The sequence below is a fragment of the Oncorhynchus mykiss genome, chromosome 17, assembly GCF_057628025.1.
Source record: "Oncorhynchus mykiss isolate SJ-2025 chromosome 17, ASM5762802v1, whole genome shotgun sequence".
Taxonomy (NCBI): Eukaryota; Metazoa; Chordata; class Actinopteri; order Salmoniformes; family Salmonidae; genus Oncorhynchus; species Oncorhynchus mykiss.
Window position 1 is genome coordinate 67,191,153 of NC_143038.1, and position 15,656 is coordinate 67,206,808.

Here is a 15,656-nt window from a genome sequence, read left to right on the forward strand (position 1 = left end):
GTTCTCACTTCAAACTCATTTTAGACTGATTTCATCTGGACATTCCCCAACATCTCAGAGAAAAAAAGATGTAGCTTTTAATCCAACAGGCATCATGTCAACATTTAAAGATTTGTCTGTGATGTGTGTTTTAAGTATGTGTCTTCCCATATGGTCTAGCGGTTAGGATTCCTGGTTTTCACCCAGGTGGCCCGGGTTCAACTCCCGGTATGGGAAAGAATATCTTGTCGTTTGGGATGCACTTGTGTAACAACAGATACTGCATTTTAACTGGCAGCAGTTTCACACAACACAACAATATTCCCTCAGCAACAGGAAATGTGACATGTTATGTAGATTCAAATTATACAAGGCATTTTAAACGTTGAATACACTTCATGGCTGCATTTCTTGCTCTGCAGTAAAATTCATGCAACAACAGGAGGATCAAATTAAGATTTGCATCTGTAACAGAAATCCCAAGGAACCTTGTCGGTGACAGAAGCTATGACTGTGTACACTGGCCTAGGTGTGTCCTGACTTCAGCTTGGCTGTGCGGCCAGTTGCGCAATGGATAACGTGTCTGATAACAGGTCAGAAGATTTAATATTTGACTCCTGTTTGGCTCAAAACTAGATTTATTTGACCAAAATCAAGCTGGGAAAAATACTGTATACTTTTCATTGTGTCTGGCAGTCCTCGATTCAAACACATTTTAGACTGATTTTATATGGGACTTTTCTCCAACATCTCTGAGAAAAAGATGGAGCTTGTAATACAACAAGCATCATTTCAACGTTTATGGATTTGTCTGTGATGTTTTTTTTAAGTAACTGTCTTCCCATATGGTCTGGCTTTAAGGATTCCTGGTTTTCGCCCGGGTTGAACTCCCAGTATGGGAAAGAACATCTTGTCATTTGGGATGCACTTGTGTAAGAACAGATACCACATTTTAACTGGCAGCAGAATCACACAACACAACAATATTCCCTCAGCAACAGCAAATGTGACATGTTTTGTAGATTCATAATTTACAAGACTTTTTAAACATTGAATACACTTCAAGTTTGCATTTCTTGCTCTGCAGTAAAATTCATGCAACAACAGGAGGATCAAATTAAGATATGCATCTGAAACAGAAAACCAAGGAACCTTGTTGTTGACAGACGCAATGACTGTGTACACTGGTCTAGCTGTGACCTGACTTCAGCTTAGACGTGGGGCCAGTGGCGCAATGGATAACGTGTCTGACTACGGATCAGAAGATTCTAGGTTTGACTCCTGGCTTGCTCAATACTTAATTTAATTGATTGAATTCAAGCCGGGATTCATACTGTATACTTTTCAGTTCCTCTGGCTGTTCTCACTTCAAACTCATTTTAGACTGATTTCATCTGGACATTCCCCAACATCTCAGAGAAAAAAAGATGTAGCTTTTAATCCAACAGGCATAATGTCAACATTTAAAGATTTGTCTGTGATGTGTATTTTAAGTATGTGTCTTCCCATATGGTCTAGCGGTTAGGATTCCTGGTTTTCACCCAGGTGGCCCGGGTTCAACTCCCGGTATGGGAAAGAATATCTTGTCGTTTGGGATGCACTTGTGTAACAACAGATACTGCATTTTAACTGGCAGCAGTTTCACACAACACAACAACATTCCCTCAGCAACAGGAAATGTCACATGTTATGTAGATTCAAATTATACAAGGCATTTTAAACGTTGAATAGACTTCATGGCTGCATTTCTTGCTCTGCAGTAAAATTCATGCAACAACAGGAGGATCAAATTAAGATTTGCATCTGTAACAGAAAACCAAGGAACCTTGTCGGTGACAGAAGCTATGACTGTGTACACTGGCCTAGGTGTGTCCTGACTTCAGCTTGGCTGTGCGGCCAGTGGCGCAATGGATAACGTGTCTGATAACAGGTCAGAAGATTGAATATTTGACTCCTGTTTGGCTCAAAACTAGATTTATTTGACCAAAATCAAGCTGGGAAAAATACTGTATACTTTTCATTGTGTCTGGCAGTTCTCAATTCAAACACATTTTAGACTGATTTGATATGGGACTTTTCTCCAACATCTCTGAGAAAAAAGATGGAGCTTGTAATTACAACAAGCATAATTTCAACGTTTATGGATTTGTCTGTGATGTTTTTTTTTAAGTAACTGTCTTCCCATATGGTCTGGCGTTTAGGATTCCTGGTTTTCGCACGGGTTGAACTCCCGGTATGGGAAAGAATATCTTGTCGTTTGGGATGCACTTGTGTAAGAACAGATACCACATTTTAACTGGCAGCAGAATCACACAACACAACAATATTCCATCAGCAACAGCAAATGTGACATGTTTTGTAGATTCATATTTTACAAGACTTTTTAAACATTGAATACACTTCAAGTTTGCATTTCTTGCTCTGCAGTAAAATTCATGCAACAACAGGAGGATCAAATTAAGATATGCATCTGAAACAGAAAACCAAGGAACCTTGTTGTTGACAGACGCAATGACTGTGTACACTGGTCTAGCTGTGACCTGACTTCAGCTTAGACGTGGGGCCAGTGGCGCAATGGATAACGTGTCTGATTACGGATCAGAAGATTCTAGGTTCGACTCCTTGCTGCCTCGATACTTAATTTAATTGATTGAAATCATGCCGGGATTCATACTGTATACTTTTCAGTTCCTCTGGCTGTTCTCACTTCAAACTCATTTTAGACTGATTTCATCTGGACATTCCCCAACATCTCAGAGAAAAAAAGATGTAGCTTTTAATCCAACAGTCATAATGTCAACATTTAAAGATTTGTCTGTGATGTGTATTTTAAGTATGTGTCTTCCCATATGGTCTAGCGGTTAGGATTCCTGGTTTTCACCCAGGTGCCCCGGGTGCAACTCCCGGTATGGGAAAGAATATCTTGTCGTTTGGGATGCACTTGTGTAACAACAGATACTGCATTTTAACTGGTAGCAGTTTCACACAACACAACAGTATTCCCTCAGCAACAGGAAATGTGACATGTTATGTAGATTCAAATTATACAAGGCATTTTAAACGTTGAATACACTTCATGGCTGCATATCTTGCTCTGCAGTAAAATTCATGCAACAACAGGAGGATCAAATTAAGATTTGCATCTGTAACAGAAATCCCAAGGAACCTTGTCGGTGACAGAAGCTATGACTGTGTACACTGGCCTAGGTGTGTCCTGACTTCAGCTTGGCTGTGCGGCCAGTGGCGCAATGGATAACATGTCTGATAACAGGTCAGAAGATTGAATATTTGACTCCTGTTTGGCTCAAAACTAGATTTATTTGACCAAAATCAAGCTGGGAAAAATACTGTATACTTTTCATTGTGTCTGGCAGTTCTCGATTCAAACACATTTTAGACTGATTTTATATGGGACTTTTCTCCAACATCTCTGAGAAAAAAGATGGAGCTTGTAATTACAACAAGCATAATTTCAACGTTTATGGATTTGTCTGTGATGTTTTTTTTTAAGTAACTGTCTTCCCATATGGTCTGGCTTTTAGGATTCCTGGTTTTCGCCCGGGTTGAACTCCCAGTATGGGAAAGAACATCTTGTCATTTGGGATGCACTTGTGTAAGAACAGATACCACATTTTAACTGGCAGCAGAATCACACAACACAACAATATTCCCTCAGCAACAGCAAATGTGACATGTTTTGTAGATTCATAATTTACAAGAAATTTTAAACATTGAATACACTTCAAGTTTGCATTTCTTGCTCTGCAGTAAAATTCATGCAACAACAGGAGGATCAAATTAAGATATGCATCTGAAACAGAAAACCAAGGAACCTTGTTGTTGACAGACGCAATGACTGTGTACACTGGTCTAGCTGTGACCTGACTTCAGCTTAGACGTGGGCCAGTGGCGCAATGGATAACGTGTCTGACTGCGGATCAGAAGATTCTAGGTTCGACTCCTGGCTGGCTCAATACTTAGTTGAATTGATTGAAATCAAGCTCTGATTGATACTGAATACTTTTCAGTGCTTCTGGCTGTTCTCACTTCAAACTGATTTCATCTGGACATTCCCCAACATCTCAGAGAAAAAAAAATTATGTAGCTTTTAATCCAACAGGCATAATGTCAACATTTAAAGATTTGTCTGTGATGTGTATTTTAAGTATGTGTCTTCCCATATGGTCTAGCGGTTAGGATTCCTGGTTTTCACCCAGGTGGCCTGGGTTCAACTCCCGTTATGGGAAAGAATATCTTGTCGTTTGGGATGCACTTGTGTAACAACAGATACTGCAATTTAACTGGCAGCAGTTTCACACAACACAACAATATTCCCTCAGCAACAGGAAATGTGACATGTTATGTAGATTCAAATTATACAAGGCATTTTAAACGTTGAATAGAGCATTTCTTGCTCTGCAGTAAAATTCAGGAGGATCAAATTAAGATTTGCATCTGTAACAGAAATCCCAAGAAACCTTGTCGGTGACAGAAGCTATGACTGTGTACACTGGCCTAGGTGTGTCCTGACTTCAGCTTGGCTGTGCGGCCAGTGGCGCAATGGATAACGTGTCTGATAACAGGTCAGAATATTTAATATTTGACTCCTGTTTGGCTCAAAACTAGATTTATTTGACCAAAATCAAGCTGGGAAAAATACTGTATACTTTTCATTGTGTCTGGCAGTTCTCGATTCAAACACATTTTAGACTGATTTTATATGGGACTTTTCTCCAACATCGCTGAGAAAAAGATGGAGCTTGTAATTACAACAAGCATAATTTCAACGTTTATGGATTTGTCTGTGATGTTTTTTTTAAGTAACTGTCTTCCCATATGGTCTGGCTTTTAGGATTCCTGGTTTTCGCCCGGGTTGAACTCCCAGTATGGGAAAGAACATCTTGTCATTTGGGATGCACTTGTGTAAGAACAGATACCACATTTTAACTGGCAGCAGAATCACACAACACAACAATATTCCCTCAGCAACAGCAAATGTGACATGTTTTGTAGATTCATAATTTACAAGAAATTTTAAACATTGAATACACTTCAAGTTTGCATTTCTTGCTCAGCAGTAAAATTCATGCAACAACAGGAGGATCAAATTAAGATATGCATCTGAAACAGAAAACCAAGGAACCTTGTTGTTGACAGACGCAATGACTGTGTACACTGGTCTAGCTGTGACCTGACTTCAGCTTAGACATGGGGCCAGTGGCGCAATGGATAACGTGTCTGACTACGGATCAGAAGATTCTAGGTTCGACTCCTGGCTGGCTCAATACTTAATTTAATTGATTGAATTCAAGCCGGGATTGATACTGAATACTTTTCAGTGCTTCTGGCTGTTCTCACTTCAAACTCATTTTAGACTGATTTCATCTGGACATTCCCCAACATCTCAGAGAAAAAAAGATGTCGCTTTTAATCCAACAGGCATAATGTCAACATTTAAAGATTTGTCTGTGATGTGTATTTTAAGTATGTGTCTTCCCATATGGTCTAGCAGTTAGGATTCCTGGTTTTCACCCAGGTGGCCCGGGTTCAACTCCCGTTATGGGAAAGAATATCTTGTTGTTTGGGATGCACTTGTGTAACAACAGATACTGCATTTTAACTGGCAGCAGTTTCACACAACACAACAATATTCCCTCAGCAACAGGAAATGTGACATGTTATGTAGATTCAAATTATACAAGGCATTTTAAACGTTGAATACACTTCATGGCTGCATTTCTTGCTCTGCAGTAATATTCATGCAACAACAGGAGGATCAAATTAAGATTTGCATCTGTAACAGAAATCCCAAGGAACCTTGTCGGTGACAGAAGCTATGACTGTGTACACTGGCCTAGGTGTGTCCTGACTTCAGCTTGGCTGTGCGGCCAGTGGCGCAATGGATAACGTGTCTGATAACAGGTCAGAAGATTGAATATTTGACTCCTGTTTGGCTCAAAACTAGATTTATTTGACCAAAATCAAGCTGGGAAAAATACTGTATACTTTTCATTGTGTCTGGCAGTTCTCAATTCAAACACATTTTAGACTGATTTTATATGGGACTTTTCTCCAACATCTCTGAGAAAAAAGATGGAGCTTGTAATTACAACAAGCATAATTTCAACGTTTATGGATTTGTCTGTGATGTTTTTTTTTAAGTAACTGTCTTCCCATATGGTCTGGCGTTTAGGATTCCTGGTTTTCGCACGGGTTGAACTCCCGGTATGGGAAAGAATATCTTGTCATTTGGGATGCACTTGTGTAAGAACAGATACCACATTTTAACTGGCAGCAGTTTCACACAACACAACAATATTCCCTCAGCAACAGCAAATGTGACATGTTTTGTAGATTCATAATTTACAAGACTTTTTAAACATTGAATACACTTCAAGTTTGCATTTCTTGCTCTGCAGTAAAATTCATGCAACAACAGGAGGATCAAATTAAGATATGCATCTGAAACAGAAAACCAAGGAACCTTGTTGTTGACAGACGCAATGACTGTGTACACTGGTCTAGCTGTGACCTGACTTCAGCTTAGATGTGGGGCCAGTGGCGCAATGGATAACGTGTCTGACTACGGATCAGAAGATTCTAGGTTCGACTCCTGGCTGGCTCAATACTTAATTTAATTGATTGAATTCAAACCTGGATTGGTACTGTATACTTTTCAGTACTTCTGGCTGTTCTCACTTCAAACTCATTTTAGACTGATTTCATCTGGACATTCCCCAACATCTCAGAGAAAAAAAGATGTAGCTTTTAATCCAACAGGCATAATGTCAACATTTAAAGATTTGTCTGTGATGTGTATTTTAAGTATGTGTCTTCCCATATGGTCAAGCGGTTAGGATTCCTGGTTTTCACCCAGGTGGCCCGTGTTCAACTCCCGGTATGGGAAAGAATATCTTGTCGTTTGGGATGCACTTGTGTAACAACAGACACTGCATTTTAACTGGAAGCAGTTTCACACAACACAACAGTATTCCCTCAGCAACAGGAAATGTGACATGTTATGTAGATTCAAATTATGCAAGGCATTTTAAACGTTGAATACACTTCATGGCTGCATTTCTTGCTCTGCAGTAAAATTCATGCAACAACAGGAGGATCAAATTAAGATTTGCATCTGTAACAGAAATCCCAAGGAACCTTGTCGGTGACAGAAGCTATGACTGTGTACACTGGCCTAGGTGTGTCCTGACTTCAGCTTGGATGTGCGGCCAGTGGCGCAATGGATAACGTGTCTGATAACAGGTCAGAAGATTGAATGTTTGACTCCTGTTTGGCTCAAAACTAGATTTATTTGACCAAAATCAAGCTGGGAAAAATACTGTATACTTTTCATTGTGTCTGGCAGTTCTCGATTCAAACACATTTTAGACTGATTTTATATGGGACTTTTCTCCAACATCTCTGAGAAAAAAGATGGAGCTTGTAATACAACAAGCATAATTTCAACGTTTATGGATTTGTCTGTGATGTTTTTTTAAGTAACTGTCTTCCCATATGGTCTGGCGTTTAGGATTCCTGGTTTTCGCCCGGGTTGAACTCCCAGTATGGGAAAGAACATCTTGTCATTTGGGATGAACTTGTGTAAGAACAGATACCACATTTTAACTGGCAGCAGAATCACACAACACAACAATATTCCCTCAGCAACAGCAAATGTGACATGTTTTGTAGATTCATAATTTACAAGACTTTTTAAACATTGAATACACTTCAAGTTTGCATTTCTTGCTCTGCAGTAAAATTAATGCAACAACAGGAGGATCAAATTAAGATATGCATCTGAAACAGAAAACCAAGGAACCTTGTTGTTGACAGACGCAATGACTGTGTACACTGGTCTAGCTGTGACCTGACTTCAGCTTAGACGTGGGGCCAGTGGCGCAATGGATAACGTGTCTGACTACGGATCAGAAGATTCTAGGTTCGACTCTTGGCTGGCTCAATACTTAATTTAATTGATTGAATTCAAGCCGGGATTGATACTGAATACTTTTCAGTGCTTCTGGCTGTTCTCACTTCAAACTCATTTTAGACTGATTTCATCTGGACATTCCCCAACATCTCAGAGAAAAAAATATGTAGCTTTTAATCCAACAGGCATAATGTCAACATTTAAAGATTTGTCTGTGATGTGTATTTTAAGTATGTGTCTTCCCATATGGTCTAGCGGTTAGGATTCCTGGTTTTCACCCAGGTGGCCCGTGTTCAACTCCCGGTATGGGAAAGAATATCTTGTCGTTTGGGATGCACTTGTGTAACAACAGACACTGCATTTTAACTGGAAGCAGTTTCACACAACACAACAGTATTCCCTCAGCAACAGGAAATGTGACATGTTATGTAGATTCAAATTATACAAGGCATTTTAAACGTTGAATACACTTCATGGCTGCATTTCTTTCTCTGCAGTAAAATTCATGCAACAACAGGAGGATCAAATTAAGATTTGCATCTGTAACAGAAATCCCAAGGAACCTTGTCGGTGACAGAAGCTATGACTGTGTACACTGGCCTAGGTGTGTCCTGACTTCAGCTTGGATGTGCGGCCAGTGGCGCAATGGATAACGTGTCTGATAACAGGTCAGAAGATTGAATGTTTGACTCCTGTTTGGCTCAAAACTAGATTTATTTGACCAAAATCAAGCTGGGAAAAATACTGTATACTTTTCATTGTGTCTGGCAGTTCTCGATTCAAACACATTTTAGACTGATTTTATATGGGACTTTTCTCCAACATCTCTGAGAAAAAAGATGGAGCTTGTAATACAACAAGCATAATTTCAACGTTTATGGATTTGTCTGTGATGTTTTTTTAAGTAACTGTCTTCCCATATGGTCTGGCGTTTAGGATTCCTGGTTTTCGCCCGGGTTGAACTCCCAGTATGGGAAAGAACATCTTGTCATTTGGGATGAACTTGTGTAAGAACAGATACCACATTTTAACTGGCAGCAGAATCACACAACACAACAATATTCCCTCAGCAACAGCAAATGTGACATGTTTTGTAGATTCATAATTTACAAGACTTTTTAAACATTGAATACACTTCAAGTTTGCATTTCTTGCTCTGCAGTAAAATTAATGCAACAACAGGAGGATCAAATTAAGATATGCATCTGAAACAGAAAACCAAAGAACCTTGTTGTTGACAGACGCAATGACTGTGTACACTGGTCTAGCTGTGACCTGACTTCAGCTTAAACGTGGGGCCAGTGGCGCAATGGATAATGTGTCTGACTACGGATCAGGAGATTCTAGGTTCGACTCCTGGCTGGCTCGATATTTAATTGATTGAAATCAAACCTGGATTGATACTGTATATTTTTCAGTACTTCTGGCTGTTCTCACTTCAAACTCATTTTAGACTGATTTCATCTGGACATTCCCCAACATCTCAGAGAAAAAAAGATGTAGCTTTTAATCCAACAGGCATAATGTCAACATTTAAAGATTTGTCTGTGATGTGTATTTTAAGTATGTGTCTTCCCATATGGTCTAGCGGTTAGGATTCCTGGTTTTCACCCAGGTGGCCCGTGTTCAACTCCCGGTATGGGAAAGAATGTCTTGTCGTTTGGGATGCACTTGTGTAACAACAGATACTGCATTTTAACTGGCAGCAGTTTCACACAACACAACAATATTCCCTCAGCAACAGGAAATGTGACATGTTATGTAGATTCAAATTATACAAGGCATTTTAAACGTTGAATACACTTCATGGCTGCATTTCTTGCTCTGCAGTAAAATTCAGGCAACAACAGGAGGATCAAATTAAGATTTGCATCTGTAACAGAAAACCAAGGAACCTTGTCGGTGACAGAAGCTATGACTGTGTACACTGGCCTAGGTGTGTCCTGACTTCAGCTTGGCTGTGCGGCCAGTGGCGCAATGGATAACGTGGTCAGATAACAGGTCAGAAGATTGAATATTTGACTCCTGTTTGGCTCAAAACTATATTTATTTGACCAAAATCAAGCTGGGAAAAATACTGTATACTTTTCATTGTGTCTGGCAGTTCTCGATTCAAACACATTTTAGACTGATTTTATATGGGACTTTTCTCCAACATCTCTGAGAAAAAAGATGGAGCTTGTAATACAACAAGCATAATTTCAACGTTTATGGATTTGTCTGTGATGTTTTTTTAAGTAACTGTCTTCCCATATGGTCTGGCGTTTAGGATTCCTGGTTTTCGCCCGGGTTGAACTCCCAGTATGGGAAAGAACATCTTGTCATTTGGGATGAACTTGTGTAAGAACAGATACCACATTTTAACTGGCAGCAGAATCACACAACACAACAATATTCCCTCAGCAACAGCAAATGTGACATGTTTTGTAGATTCATAATTTACAAGACTTTTTAAACATTGAATACACTTCAAGTTTGCATTTCTTGCTCTGCAGTAAAATTAATGCAACAACAGGAGGATCAAATTAAGATATGCATCTGAAACAGAAAACCAAAGAACCTTGTTGTTGACAGACGCAATGACTGTGTACACTGGTCTAGCTGTGACCTGACTTCAGCTTAAACGTGGGGCCAGTGGCGCAATGGATAATGTGTCTGACTACGGATCAGGAGATTCTAGGTTCGACTCCTGGCTGGCTCGATATTTAATTGATTGAAATCAAACCTGGATTGATACTGTATATTTTTCAGTACTTCTGGCTGTTCTCACTTCAAACTCATTTTAGACTGATTTCATCTGGACATTCCCCAACATCTCAGAGAAAAAAAGATGTAGCTTTTAATCCAACAGGCATAATGTCAACATTTAAAGATTTGTCTGTGATGTGTATTTTAAGTATGTGTCTTCCCATATGGTCTAGCGGTTAGGATTCCTGGTTTTCACCCAGGTGGCCCGTGTTCAACTCCCGGTATGGGAAAGAATGTCTTGTCGTTTGGGATGCACTTGTGTAACAACAGATACTGCATTTTAACTGGCAGCAGTTTCACACAACACAACAATATTCCCTCAGCAACAGGAAATGTGACATGTTATGTAGATTCAAATTATACAAGGCATTTTAAACGTTGAATACACTTCATGGCTGCATTTCTTGCTCTGCAGTAAAATTCAGGCAACAACAGGAGGATCAAATTAAGATTTGCATCTGTAACAGAAAACCAAGGAACCTTGTCGGTGACAGAAGCTATGACTGTGTACACTGGCCTAGGTGTGTCCTGACTTCAGCTTGGCTGTGCGGCCAGTGGCGCAATGGATAACGTGGTCAGATAACAGGTCAGAAGATTGAATATTTGACTCCTGTTTGGCTCAAAACTATATTTATTTGACCAAAATCAAGCTGGGAAAAATACTGTATACTTTTCATTGTGTCTGGCAGTTCTCGATTCAAACACATTTTAGACTGATTTCATCTGGACATTCCCCAACATCTCAGAGAAAAAAAGATGGAGCTTGTAATTACAACAAGCATAATTTCAACGTTTATGGATTTGTCTGTGATGTTTTTTTTAAGTAACTGTCTTCCCATATGGTCTGGCGTTTAGGATTCCTGGTTTTCGCCTGGGTTGAACTCCCAGTATGGGAAAGAACATCCTGTCATTTGGGATGCACTTGTGTAAGAACAGATACTGCATTTTAGCTGGCAGCAGTTTCACACAACACAACAATATTCCCTCAACAACAGCAAATGTGACATGTTATGTAGATTCAAATTGTACAAGGCATTTTAAACGTTGAATACACTTCAAGTTTGCATTTCTTGCTCTGCAGTAAAATTCATGCAACAACAGGAGGATCAAATTAAGATATGCATCTGAAACAGAAAACCAAAGAACCTTGTTGTTGACAGACGCAATGACTGTGTACACTGGTCTAGCTGTGACCTGACTTCAGCTTAGACATGGGGCCAGTGGCGCAATGGATAAAGTGTCTGACTACGGATCAGGAGATTCTAGGTTCGACTCCTGGCTGGCTCGATATTTAATTGATTGAAATCAAACCTGGATTGATACTGTATACTTTTCAGTTCCTCTGGCTGTTCTCACTTCAAACTCATTTTAGACTGATTTCATCTGGACATTCCCCAACATCTCAGAGAAAAAAAGATGTAGCTTTTAATCCAACAGGCATAATGTCAACATTTAAAGAATTGTCTGTGATGTGTATTTTAAGTATGTGTCTTCCCATATGGTCTAGCGGTTAGGATTCCTGGTTTTCACCAAGGTGGCCCGGGTTCAACTCCCGGTATGGGAAAGAATATCTTGTCGTTTGGGATGCACTTGTGTAACAACAGATACTGCATTTTAACTGGCAGCAGTTTCACACAACACAACAATATTCCCTCAGCAACAGGAAATGTGACATGTTATGTATATTCAAATTATACAAGGCTTTTTAAACGTTGAATACACTTCATGGCTGCATTTCTTGCTCTGCAGTAAAATTCATGCAACAACAGGAGGATCAAATTAAGATTTGCATCTGTAACAGAAATCCCAAGGAACCTTGTCGGTGACAGAAGCTATGACTGTGTACACTGGCCTAGGTGTGTCCTGACTTCAGCTTAGACGTGGGGCCAGTGGCGCAATGGATAACGTGTCTGATAACAGGTCAGAAGATTGAATAAGTACAGTTCTAAAAGTGAAAGAACTACTTCAATGACCAAAATATCTCTAAAAAAAATACTTATTTATTGTACAGTCACTGTCACTGTCTCAACTCTTCAAACAGCAGCTATGGACAAGTATGCAATTTAAAATAAAATAACAAAATAAATAATTAGTAAGTGTACTGTCATGTACTAAAAACTGAAAACTACTAATCAAAATAACAAATATCATACTATACAGCAGGGGTTCTCAAACAGGGGTCCCTGGTGTATTTGCAGGGGGTCTATCAAATAAAAAAAAAGTGTAATGAACGTATTCGGCGCCTCAAGGATTCCAGTAACTTTACATATAATAAAAGATGGCGTAGGGGTCCCTGAGGACAACTCTAAACCTTGCCCGCATTGCCTAAAAATATGCAGGGGTTCCAGTACCCAAAAAAGGTTGAGAACCACTGCTATACACACTACTGAACAAAATAAACAAACATATGTTTGTGGGTTTCAATGGATCCAACAAATTGTTAGCAGATATTTTCCCTCGAGACTGTCCAGCCTGTCTTTATGTACATTAGAGACAACTACGCCGTTCAGTCTCTCTTGGCCCATGCTAGCCAAGTCTTTAACCTGCGGAGTGCACTGAAACTCCTCTCAGCCTCACATGAAGACACATGTTTGGGGTGCCCAAACAAAATTCTGATTAGCACCTCAACTTGGTCAACCAACCCCTGCACCTCCACTTGAAGCCTCCTGAGGACCTCTGCTGCTACAGGGGTATTTGTTGCAAAAGAGCGGCAACTGCACTGAAAGAGAATCTATGTTCAGCTCAGGGTACTGTTCTAGAGACTCATCCAACACCCCGGTGAGAAGCGCTCTTTCAACTTTTGCAGGACATTTAGACTGTCCTGGTCAAAACGGTCGCCAAACTGAACCTCCACACCATCCAACACTTTAAAATAATTCTGCCCTAGGGATCCACTGCTTTGCCAGCAAATCATCTTGAGTGTGATTTAGCGGTGGGTTTGGGAGTTGATTGATGTGCTGTGAATTTTTCAATGGCTTTTCTCCAGTTCCTAAAACCTGCACTTGTAGCAGTGTGATGTTGTTTCCCTAGATTATGCACCAAGTTGCACACAAGGACCAATTCAAATAGACCAGGTCAAGTTAATAATTTGATAATAATAATTCTGTGTTTTTTTTATTTAATTACAGCTGCATAGCTAATGTTATTTTTTGGTGTACAAACACTTTTTCATATCTATATTGTAAATACACATGATTGTAAAAGTTTTGTATATTTTGGTTTGGTCCATCGCGGGTTATCTGTATTTCCGTACCCCCCTCTTTTGCTGACCTTCGGCTAGCAAGGTATGTTGTCCTTGGCTCCGCAATTGTTCAATATAAAACCGTGGTAATGTTACACAATGTGCTGTTATGCAACCATAAGTTTTGTTACAATGTGGACAATATAAAGATTTATTTTAACGAGATTCACCGAGCTTGCTACTGTTAAAGGAATATAACAATTCCTATATGTGTTCATTAACCAATTCAATTTAAATCACTCTGTCTGTTTCTAAGAATTTGTAAGATCCTTATTTGAATAAAATAGACAGAGACCAGTCTACCAAAATTAGCCAATAGCATTTATTCTCGAGAGCCCTGCTCAAAATACCGTGTACATCAGTTTATAAATCGCATGTGATGTCATAATCGTTTTAAATGTCCCTCCTCCTCTCCGACAAGGACAAAGCAGATTCGAAAGTCCATTCCAACCCACTAACACACACACTATACCTGGATTTTCTCCTGAAGTCTCACCACAGTTTATTACCACTTAGCTGACAGTTCCAGTTCCCCCCAGATATGGAAAACCTGGAGGGGCTTTCGCTGTCTAATTTTATATCCACAAAGTTATAGCTGGGTCAGTTCAAACATAGGTTAAGGATTCTCTTTGCTTACTTTAGGCACACACATGCATTCCTCTCTTCCCAACTCCAACCTAGTTGAAGCTGTGTTTATTATTTTGAATTACTCCTTGTTCATGCTACATAACCTCTAATCCTAATGGTTAAGTTTCTGGGTAGAATTATTTCATCATTTATCTTAAACCTTGATAAAATATCTTAACAATCCACCCTTAATGACTAAATAATTCATACTGACATATCAAACACTATATGAAAACATTCATTTTTATACAAGAATATAGCAAAACAACACATGTATTTACATTCAATTCCTCATCAATGACTGTTCTACGCCTATATCCAATTATAACTCTTCCGGTTTAGGATCTTCATCATAATCTTCATGAAATGAACAGCCTTTAATAAAACATTGAAAACAGTCTCATCCAACATTGGCTCCTCATAATTAAAAGACACAGAGCCTTCTCCTAGGCCTGGAAGTCTGTATTCTTCATCGGAATCGGTCCGTATCTCACCATATTCCGTCATCGATTTCCATCGAGTCCTAGAAATGAGAACCTCTCTCACAACATCCGCACAAAACTAACATAGTCACACAGGTGAAGGCTGTGCAAAACACAGTGATCATGAGATTTTTTTCATTTCCCAGACACACTATCTGCCCTGGGGCGGCAGGGTAGCATAGTAACCAGAAGGTTGCAAGTTCAAATCCCCGAGCTGACAAGGTACAAATCTGTCGTTCTGCCCCTGAACAGGCAGTTAACCCACTGTTCCAAGGCCGTCATTGAAAATAAGAATGTTTTCTTAACTGACATGCCTAGTTAAATAAAGGATAAAAAATATTTTAAAAATTAAACCAATTTGTTAGAGCATTATCTACTCCAGAGTTCTCTGCCAGGGCCTTGGTCACTGATCCGTCTGGAGCTGTGTTATCGGGGATGAAAGTACAACATTCTGCTCCGAACCTCATTCACCCCCCACCCTTTTCAGCCAGTAACATATCCAAGGCTATTCTATTCTGCCAAGCCATCGGGCTGGTCGCTTCAGTCTGATCTGCCAATCCTTTTATTGCATCTCTGGTATAATTGATAAAGAGCTGTTGATTATAATAAATATAATTGATCCAGTCTACGTTCTTATTGAGAGTGG

The 15,656-nt window shown here is 39.5% G+C and overlaps 5 non-coding genes across 5 annotated transcripts; all 5 read left to right on the top strand.

Moving 5' to 3' along the window:
* Nucleotides 1-144: 144 nt before the first annotated feature.
* trnae-uuc (transfer RNA glutamic acid (anticodon UUC)) lies at nucleotides 145-216 on the top strand. Its single transcript has one exon. It is a non-coding gene; the product is annotated as a tRNA-Glu (tRNA).
* Nucleotides 217-1,482: 1,266 nt separating this feature from the next.
* Nucleotides 1,483-1,554, top strand: trnae-uuc (transfer RNA glutamic acid (anticodon UUC)). The gene has a single exon. It is a non-coding gene; the product is annotated as a tRNA-Glu (tRNA).
* A 2,325-nt stretch (nucleotides 1,555-3,879) lies between these two features.
* On the top strand, nucleotides 3,880-3,952 carry trnar-acg (transfer RNA arginine (anticodon ACG)). The gene has a single exon. It is a non-coding gene; the product is annotated as a tRNA-Arg (tRNA).
* A 1,238-nt stretch (nucleotides 3,953-5,190) lies between these two features.
* Nucleotides 5,191-5,263, top strand: trnar-acg (transfer RNA arginine (anticodon ACG)). The gene has a single exon. It is a non-coding gene; the product is annotated as a tRNA-Arg (tRNA).
* Nucleotides 5,264-6,531: 1,268 nt separating this feature from the next.
* On the top strand, nucleotides 6,532-6,604 carry trnar-acg (transfer RNA arginine (anticodon ACG)). The gene has a single exon. It is a non-coding gene; the product is annotated as a tRNA-Arg (tRNA).
* The last annotated feature ends 9,052 nt before the right edge of the window (nucleotides 6,605-15,656 follow it).